The 10,784-nt window shown below is 44.3% G+C and overlaps 1 long non-coding RNA gene across 1 annotated transcript; it reads left to right on the top strand.

The window, feature by feature from the left end:
- The first annotated feature begins 1,175 nt into the window (after nucleotides 1-1,175).
- On the top strand, nucleotides 1,176-5,417 carry LOC125966281 (uncharacterized). The gene is made up of 4 exons (XR_007480218.1): nucleotides 1,176-1,532; nucleotides 3,709-3,786; nucleotides 3,861-4,132; nucleotides 4,229-5,417. It is a non-coding gene; the product is annotated as an uncharacterized lncRNA (long non-coding RNA).
- Nucleotides 5,418-10,784: the final 5,367 nt, after the last annotated feature.

Here is a 10,784-nt window from a genome sequence, read left to right as displayed (position 1 = left end):
TCGACGGCCATCTCCTCCCCGTGTCGGTGCTATCGCGGAGGTCAGGTGGTTGGAATTTCCCGCGAAGTCCGAGACACATAGACGTGCTGTTGTTCTCATTCCCGACCTTGAGATGTTCTCCCGTCCGGTATTCCCTGTCTGGGCCTATACACAACACTTCCAAGAAAACAAGTTCATGCAGTTTGCCTGCACATTGTTCGCCCCCCACCAATCCACACGTGCACTCTAATACTAGATATTAATATGATTATAAGTTTAACACAACCTTAAAAAATATGTTTGCAAACTCCCAAAAGCACATTTCCCTTTAGTGTTCATTTAAGAAAAAGCCACACATGTTTTGTGATCAAATCTTTCATAACGAGAATGATTTGAGTGAATTGATTTGAATGAATAATTGAAGAAATTTCAGTTCTGAAGGCTCCTTTTGTCCCAAGCAAAGTGAAAGGTGGTAGGATAAAAATTGTAACAGGAACGCTATAAAAAATGTCAAGCCGTGAATATTTGTGCCCCCCCTCCCATTTTGAGAACGGTGAGTCCTAGACTCCGACTGTTTTTTTTTTCTGTCTTCCTGGGGGTCTGCTCTGGTAGTGTGGCAAATTTTAACAGGTTCCCTCATTCCTAGCCCAAGTTACAGGGGGGGAATGAAAATGAAAAATTGCATTGTGCAAGTGGTCTGTGCTCCACGGAAATGTATCACAGATATAAAATACCAGTGTCACATGCTCGTTCCACCTGCCATCCAATCAGTGATTTTCCTTTGGTCAATTGTTCTCAGCCTGGCACTGATCAGAACCTCGGACAGTGTTATGCCTGTTATGCAGTCATCAGCATTGATTGTGTCGGTTCGTCTGGCTTGCTACCTGTCTGATACCTGTATGCTACCCGTCAGTTACGCCACCTGTTATTCTATTCTCCTGCCCGTGTTGCTCCCGATTATCCAGCTTTCCACTTCCCCTTTTCTCTCAACTCAATAAAGCTCAGTACACTTAAACAACAACCAACTTGGAGCATGAAATCGCCACACACTGCAATTGTATTGTGGTTTGTTTTTTATTTTGTAAAATTGAGTTAAGACGATTGACATTTGTTTAGGCATTTTTATTGTGAAATGTTATTTTATTTTGAAAGGTTTACTTCCTCTCAGGCTGTATTGCATTAGAAAAAACCATTGAGGGATCGTTTAGACAGTTGGACTACGTAGACACGGAGAAAAACAGTTTTTGACCGTGTAGATCGTGTACATAGTATATACTGTGTATTTTTTGGAAAGAAAGAAAAAGGAATTGTAAAACTGATTTATCGTAATTTTTGTATTTGTATTTTTTATAGATAAAGACCTTTTTGTTAACTTCACGGTTCACACGCGTCCTTTACTACAAGTGTCTAGGGAATGACACAGATATTGGATCTGTTGCCACGCAATATTAGTCAAAAACGGTCTCCAGGAGGATAAAAGGACATTCAGGAAAGAAGGAGACGAATGAGAGGAAGCTTTTGGAAGACGAGAGGATGAGAGCCATAGTATCACCGTGAGTAGCTGACCTGCTAACATGCTAATGGCGAAGCTAACTATGCTAACGGAGGGAGCGCCTATTCACACTTAATGAGTCGTTTTGCAAGTTAAGAAGACATTAAAGTAGAAAGTAGTTCAGTGGCTCCCATGAAAGAGGAGCAGCAACCGAGCTTGGACATGACGACCGCATTTATGAACACCATTCACTTAACGTCGACGTACAGCGTGAGCTAACAAGAAAATAACCCGCCTTAACGAGCTAAACAATAACTAGTAACTGGAAATGTTTTCGTTTTGTGGCCGAGGCCGACTACCGTTAGCCTCACGTTAGCCTTGACGTCACTACAATGACTAGGCGGACGTGTACTCCGTGGACTGTTGGCCGTGATGCTACGTGAGCTAGCAACCTGAGCTAACCTGCAGGGGGAGACAAAGCAGCATCATCAGACTGGAGACGCGCTCTCATTCTCATGAAACATGAGGCGATCTGTCCGAGGTCGATCACAGGAAGAAAATCCTGAAAATGACCTACAAAAATTGAAGCTACAATATCGTCAAGCTGTAAAAGACAAACAGGCATACGATGACAAAATTCAAGCACTCCTCCTGAAAGACAGCAGGGAGATCCAAAGGCTCCAGACTGAACATGACGAAATGCAACACATCCTCACCATCGCTCATAGTAATTCCAACCAAAAGAAAGAAGTCAATGCTACGTCAGATCTTAATAGTCTTTTGAACAATGAGGAGAAAATAGAGGAAGAGCTACAGTTGAACAAAATCAAACTAGTGGCTTTCAAAAAGGAGATTGTAGAATGGGAGAGGAAGCTGGTCGCACAGAGGGGGCTGACTGCACCGCATAATACAAAATGTGAAGACACTTCCATCAAGGATATCTTGTCGAAAGAGGACAAACTATACAAGGGTCACATATGCTTCAATGAGCTGATGATTAGGAACGGCCAGTTAAAGCAGGAAATAGATACACTGGAGATGCAAAAGTGTCACGGTCGGGTGGAGCATGGAGCAGGACGACCAAATGCAGCTTGGACCAGGGTTTATTGAAGCAACTCAAAAGGCAAACTGACATGACTTAACAAACAATAACTTGACTGACTGACCGGGACGTGAAACAAGAAGACAGCAGGACATGACGGCATCAAGACAGTACGCCAACACCAAACTTGGGGAACCGAACCGCACTCGGGCCGCGACTTCGGGGACAAAACCGCACTCGGGCGGCGACTGCGGGGACAGAACCGCACTCGGGCGGCGACTTCGGGGACAGAACCGCGCTCGGGCGGCGACTTCGGGGAACAGAACCGCGTTCGGGCGGCGACTTCGGGGACAGAACCGCGCTCGGGCGGCGACTTTGGGAGCAGAACCGCGCTCGGGCGGCGACTTGGGAAACAGAACCGCGCTCGGGCGGCGACTTGGGGAACAGAACCGCGCTCGGGCGGCGACTTGGGGAACAGAACCGCGCTCGGGCGGCGACTTCGGGGAAAGAACCGCACTCAGGCGGCGACTTCGGGGACAGAACCACACTCGAGCGGCGACTTCGGGGACAGAACTGCAATCGGCGGAAACACAAACATGAACCGCTCTCGGGCGGCAACCCAAACATAGAACGCATTCGGATGGCGACTCTGGAAGTCCGTACAGTAATTGGCCGAAAATAGCCCCCGCCGAGCGGATCGGCTGTTTATAAGCACCGCGGAAGAGATCGCGGCGCCTCATTGGACTTCCAGCGGCCGGCTAGCTCGCGCACCCGCCCGGCACATCCGGGAGGCCGTGCGCACGCGCCAAGTGGCCGAAAATAGCCCCCGCCGAGCGAATCGGCTGTTTATAAGCACCGCGGAGGAGATCGCGGCGCCTCATTGGACTTCCAGCGGGCCGCGCACTCGCGCACGCCGCCCGGTTCAAATTTTCTAAGTGCAACGCACAATGAGATGCATGAGAAACGGCCTTGGTTACCATCACATTTGAAGCGATGAATACGAAGTTAAATTTTATGACTCGGTGTATAAGTCGAGGTCGATTTTTTTCGGTCGATTTTGGATCGAAAAAGGTCGACCAATACACCGGCAAATACGGTAAGTCATTTTAATACCTTTCTCGCGATAATAATAATAATAATAATACACTGCGGTTGTTTTATAAAACAAAATGTAATGTTTATATAATATTTGCAGACAACATCGTTTATGCCGATGTCCACGCATCTTTTGACGACGATTTTAGCGACGTTTACCTAACACAATCAGACTACGGTGAGTCAATAGCGCATCTAAGGTAGTTAATATAGAGGGTATTAGTTGCTGATTTTATTGTATGTATGTATCAGATCTCGTGGCTGCCGCCGCTAGAAAAAGCGTTCGGCCGACACAAGCTGCCTTCGACCGCCATATTGGAGCAGTCGAAACGTTCGACCACCATATTGGAGCAGTCGAAACGTCAGCGCCAGCGCGACCGGCGGTATCAGAGTCACGTGCTACTGTTGAAACCAATCCACTCTCAACTTGCACCGTTCAGCCGGAATCAGCGACGGACTCAGAACTAGTTGAAGCTCTGTCTACTTACGAGGGCTTGAATCATCATCAAGAGTCAACAAACAAAGTTAGAAGTATTCCTTCTATTTTTTTTCTCTTTCTATGATATCATTTGACTTGCTATTTTTGGTAATATAACGGCTTAACCGTTTTTTTTTTATAGCCACTTCCAGGTGAGCGTCGTGACACGAGGGCTCAGAGAGAGACAGATAGGAAGAGGAGGAGGAGGGGGCACCCCTTCTACAACACGCACCACTCAACCAGCAGGGGGCCTGTAAAGTGCCGTGGTAACTGTATCTACAAAAGACGGTTACAAGAGTGTTTTAAGATTATACATGCTCTTACAGATTTAGCCGAATCAAAATAGGTTTCTGTTGTTTCTGTTGTGTTTTGTAAAAGAAAATATAATGGATCATCCAAACCTTACGTCAACGGACTCAGATTTCTTAGCAAACATTGATGAAATAGATTTGCCGTCATTTAGCGGGACAAGCCAAAGAAGTGACACACCAGAGCTAGATTTATCAAACGTTAACAATGTGTGTACGAGTCAAATAACAGATTTGCTCAACAATGTGAGCACGGCTTTGTCAGAGGGGGAGAGACCAGACAGCCCTGCTATTCTCACCCATTTACAAGCTGTCATAGATGAATTGAACAATCAAAGTATGAATGAAGGTGGACAGAGTCCGACACAAATCCTGTCACAATTGCTAAACATGATAGCAGAATTAAACAACCAAGCTAATGGCAACAACGGGCGTATCAGTCCTGACATTCCTGTCCAGTTGCTAAACATCATCCAAAATCTAAATACACAGCCTCTGGTTGACGAGGGTCATCTCAGACGGTCATGAAGGTAAAGGGTATCACACAAAGTCATGAAAGCGGTCAGAGCATCAATCTCGATAGCATGCTCAGTTTGGTTCAAGGGTACATCGATACAGCAGGTGCAACCTCAGATGTGCTTTACGCTCCCCAACATAATATCGTTCGCGATAAGAGAGGGTTCCATCTCAGAAACATGTCATTTTCCAAGCGGCTTCGTGTGGTGTACGATAAAAGAAGGCTGCTAGAGCGAGGCACCGTTTGGCTACTGATATCCATACGTGTGTCTGTGTGTGGAAATGGCTTTTAATCAGATCGAATTGGACCCCAGATTAGAACTTCCTTTTTCATCTCTAGTAGCAGGACTTTCGGGTTGTGGCAAGACTTTCTTTGTAAAAAATGTATTGCAAAATCCTGAACATGTTCTGAGAAATAAACCTGATAATATTGTCTGGGTTTATACTTCATATCAGCCAATGTACGATGAGCTCAAAAACCTGAATAAAGACATTGTTTTTATCAAGGGGCTGCCTGAATCTTTTGATGACGAGAAGCTGTTCCCGCCACAGCAGCACCATCTGCTGATTCTGGATGACGTCATCTTCCAAGCTTCGGATAACCCTGAAGTGGTCCGAATATTCACCCAATATAGACATCATAAAAATTTAAGCGTTATAATGCTAACGCAGAATGTATTCCATCAGGGCAAATTTAGCCGTACTATTAGTTTAAACAGTAATTATTTGATTTTGTTCAAAAACCCCCGCGATAAACTGCAGGTGAGTGTCCTGGCGAATCAAATTTCTCCCAGCAACCGGAAGTTTTTCCTGGAATGCTTTGAAGATGCTACAAGAGAGCCGCATGGGTATTTACTGGTAGATTTGACACCTTCATGCCCAGAACAATATAGACTACGTACAGGTGTACTACATAACCAGTGGCCTGTCGTTTATATACCCAAACAATAAAACGATGACGAAGCTTTTAAAAACAAACGCACCGTTACTCAAATCTCTGTTTACATCCAAACCGGCCAAACGTAAGCATTTGCTACTCAGAGGCCCCAGTAGTTTGGTGAAAGCATTATGTGAGATTGCTCTAAATCTTCTTAAAGGACATGTACCCTTAAAATCAAAACTTTACAAGAGACTTAAAAAGCAAAAGAAAAATATCCGCTTTTTGGCTGATAAGAAAAATACTTTGAAGAAGAAAAGAGCTGTGTTAGTTCAGAAAGGTGGTTTTATATTGCCGTTACTGGCCGCTTTCGCACCTGTTCTCGGGAGTGTCATTAGTGGCTTTATGAACAAAGCATAAAATGAGTTTGAAAACGGCTCAGAAAATGTTCCTGATTTCACCTTATCAGCTCGAGAGGCTGAATCGACCCGCTCCGACCATCCGTGATACAGCAGAGCATTCTTTGGATGAAGAGATGAAACAGGTTTTGGATAATAAAAATTTAAATCAATATGAAAAGATCAAAATTTATCAGACCTTATTGCAGCGTTACTTGGGGTTGGTCAAACAAAAAGACTCCGAGCAAATTCCTATTACGATTCGCAACGAAGACAACGAGAGGGGTGAAATAAAGACCGCTGATGAGAGCGCAATTGATGTGACAGGTAGACGCTATGAGGATATTCGGGACGTTTCCGACGCAATGCCAACTATGTGCTGAAAAGACTGTCGGCAGAAGATGTAAGCTGGACGCCGTTAAGTGAATTTGTTTTTAGAGGAAAAACTATCAAAGCCTCCCATATGAGCGATCTGTTGAGACATTTGTGTACGAGTGGGAAACAAATCAACAAGAAACCGGTAGGATGGAGTGAATTTCTTCGAACGCTAGCACGGTTAAACTTGCCGGAAGCAAGCATCTCCAACCCCTTGGCTCGCGCAGATTTTAAACGTTTAAAATACGCTACAGGTGAAGATGGGGATGTTTCTTATGTAGAAGATGTAAACATGATGAATAAAAAAAAGAAAGAGGACATCGCCGGTAGTAAAATGGGTTAGTTATTAGATGATACTCTATTGTTGTCAGTGAAAAAAAACGCATGACTCTGTAACTCTTTAACAATGTTTATTGAATAAAAGAGATTTTATAAAACATTAACATGGTTTCAGACAATGACATTTTTTAAATGTATGCAATGAACATGATGTTTGCCCGCCGCACATCCGGTCTGGTCTTCGACATTTTTTGACAAACTCTCTAACCATGGCGTCGTTATGGAGAGGATCGGAATTGTAATGAGTCAGCACTTCACGATAGGTGTACCCCCATCCGCGTTGGCTTAAATAATACACACAGTGTTGACCGCAGGTGTCTGTGAGCTCGTGCTGCAACTGCCCGTTCTGATATTCGACCCGTTTAGAATGCTTCTTCAAAAATCTGTATATACTCGCCGGGTAGTACGGGCTGTCCAGTGGCAGCCCAAAAGGATCAAAGAATGTGGCCGAACCGTTCGCTTCTAAAGTCAAAGCGAGCCAGTGCTCTCCGGGTAAATGTCTTGGATGCGTGTTGACGATGTAATATTTCGGAGGCGTGTCTCTGACGTCAGCTAACTCATCCGATGCGAAAACGCCTCCAAATAAGGTTCTCTGCATCCGGGTCATAATCATGTCCAATTCACGACCGTTCATAGCGTTAATAATAGTCCATCAATACTTCCCTCTTAGCATTAATCTCTATAAGCGAATCATAAGCCGCGTATAAAATGAGGGTCGCTGTGTGTGGTAACGGCGTTCTGAAACGCAAATCGAGTCTCAGGACCCCGCTATTGATCGGCGTTAACGCGCCTGAGTCATCCACCTGACTTAAATTGAAAACAAAAAGTGAATAGCCCTGACTAAAATCCTGTTGGTCTATACAGAGAGGTAGATCTTTTAGAAAACGCCCCGTTGCTGTGTATAAATTATGAAATTCACGTGTACATATCCCAGCTTCGAAATTGGGCTGAAAAGGTTTGGCAGGTATTTGTCGACCTTCGTGGCTGAGAGCTAAATACTCTATGTTATAATGCAAAAAATTAAACGGGTTTAAATCTCTCCGTCACATGAAACTGTTGTGGTTTACGAGCGCTATTACAATTTGCTTGGGGATATGTCCGAGGAATAGATTATCCTAATGACAGATTCTCGAGTTTTGGGGGACCGAGTAGGTCTTCATATTAACTCTCGTTAACGGATAAAGGGCGTTACCTTTTTGTAATGCGGCGGCGTGACCTATTGCCACGGCCGGTGAGATTGATACTTTTTTCACAAATAAGGACGCTCCAAGTATTTTGAGACACGAATCGCTGTCTGGAGCGCTCATGAGACAGAAATCATCAGAAGCTCTAGTTAACTTTAGACGCAAATCCACATTATTCAATAGATGGCGTTCGGAGAAGAAAATATCTCCATGAAGCGGTCCCATAAAATGAAATTCACGTGAGCCTGCAATCTGTTGTGCGCGCCGCACAAAACCGGCGTTAGCCACGCCCTCTTCGAAAGAAATGGAGTCCATACGCCCCCTACTGTCTTTTGCGAACATTCCTGCTGTGAATTTAACAACAGCTCGATGATGGATCTGTAGGCGTGCGTGGCACTAGATTGTGAGATTAACCGTCCACCCAACGAAATATCTAATTGATTAAAAATTGTGTTTATAGGGAAATTCACGATGCCGACTTGCTCCTGCGGTGGAATATTTGTCCCATCTCTACGCGTCACCTTTGCACGGAGATGTAGTAAAGTCTCGAATAAATCTAAATATTTTGAGCCGTCCCCCGGTATATGAAATTATATTGGTCCTTGGTCCACGATTGCTGTTAACGGTTGAAATTCGACATATGATCTATCTTCTATGGAGAATTGCGTCAGGGGCGCACTAAAGAGATCGAGACTTGATAGCATCACCTCTTGACTTTTAAAATGTAGAAGGGCCATTCTCGCGTCTTCTCCGCTTTTTCCTGACAACTGGCCTGAGATCGGTGGAGCGCCTTTTTCTTTTAACGCTCCTTTTTCTCCGCCCCCCAGGTTCCAGTCGCCCACGTGACAATACAGCTAAACCAGAACCTTCTTGCTCGGGGCCTTGTTTCTGGTGGATTCTTTGAATGACGCGCCCCGCTACATCCGTTGCTATGTTTTTAGCGGCGGCTTGAAGATGCGGCTTCGCCAAGTTAAACCCGTTTTTGAACATAGACATCACGAAACGAAATAATTTTGCAAAAATAGACCCTATCCCTCATCTGAACTGGCGAACCTGCAAAACCATTAAACGTGCCCCCCACTTGTGTTTCATAATAATCAACAAAACGATACAAGTCAGGGTGCATTGACGATGACGTCTTTTTTTTTTTTTTTTTTTTTTTTTTTTTTAAATTTATTATTATTTCGATCTAAAATGCAGAGTGAGAATGACCTTCCCGTATTCGAAATCTATCGGGTTGTTCTGGTCTGTTCGCAGGTAAACTGAAATGGTTTCAATGTGGCTTCTGCACACATCTAAATAGTATTCCGGGTTAAAAGTTTTGTTTACAATATCACCAAAATTACCTTCAAGAGGTAGAGTTCTAAGCAAAGGCGCGTACGCGTCACCAACTGTTTGATGACCTATTATGTCTGTGTAGATGAACATAAAATAAGATCCAGCCCGTCTGTCGGCAGGATGTTGTGCGTTTACGCCTTCCGGTTTGAGTGACAGCCAATGCTCGGGGGTCATTCCGACAATGTACGCCAGGGGGCTCTTGAACATAATTCTCAATCCTTCTTCACCCGAAAACATGAACCTCTGTTTGTGTTGATCAAATCGGACGTCAATATTTTTGTTACTCGCTTTAGTTAATAGAGTTTGAATGTCCGAAGCTAACGAGTCATGATTTTGATAAACACCTCCTTTTGTTTTAAGCAAATGTCGAGTTTCTGAGTCATCTTGGAACGTATCACCAGCTCAGTGGCCTAGTAGTAGAGTGTCCGCCCTGAGACTGGAAGGTTGTGGGTTCAAACCCCGGCCGGGTCATACCAAAGACTATAAAAATGGGACCCATTGCCTCCCTGCTTGGCACTCAGCATTAAGGGTTGGAATTGGGGGGTTAGATCACCAAATGATTCCCGAGCGCGGCACCGCTGCTGCTCACTGCTCCCCTCTCCCCCAGGGGATGGATCAAAATCACATGGGGATGGGTTAAATGCAGAGGACAAATTTCACCACACCCAGATGTGTGTGTGACGATGATCATTGGGGGGACTTTAGGGGGCGGATTTTTAGGCTGTTTTAAATAGAAGTTCCGTTTTTTTCTCAGGAATGGTGGGTATTGTGTTGATGTATGAAATCTCACATAAACCGACCTCCCACGAACCTTTTAAATCGATATGTTGAGCTAGTTCGGTTTTGAATTCTGTGAGTGTGTTTGAGCTAAAAAGGTGTATACTGGCATTTGACGCTAATGTGACGTAGAATTCTCTCTGGTGTTCACCCATCTTGTAATTTCCACAGAATGGCCGTTTTAGAGATCGTCAGATGTTTTTAATACTCTTTGTGGGTACCCAACTGTCGAATTTGGCTGGCCAGCCTACCCAGTGTACGAGGGACTCGCGTTTACCTGCCACAGTACGTGATTTAAGAATTTTCTGTATGGGAATTTTTTTTTTTTTTTTTTTTTTTTTACTTTTTGTAATTCCTCTTTGTAAAAGCTACCTTCTACAGGCATACCATCCAAGTCCGACATTTTATAGACGGGAGGAACACGGTGGAGACGTTGTCTTATTCTGAAAATTTCATCCGTGTAACTTTGTAAATAACCTTTTTCAAAATTGCCTTTTATATTGGAAATTCTCACAGTTTCACCCGGTGCGAACCGGAACTTGTACCCCCGTCGGAAAGGATTTTTGGCGTACAGGTTAGTGAAGAC

Source organism: Syngnathus scovelli, unplaced genomic scaffold, assembly GCF_024217435.2.
Source record: "Syngnathus scovelli strain Florida unplaced genomic scaffold, RoL_Ssco_1.2 HiC_scaffold_33, whole genome shotgun sequence".
Lineage (NCBI taxonomy): Eukaryota > Metazoa > Chordata > Actinopteri > Syngnathiformes > Syngnathidae > Syngnathus > Syngnathus scovelli.
This window is presented reverse-complemented; position numbering and strand designations above follow the sequence as displayed.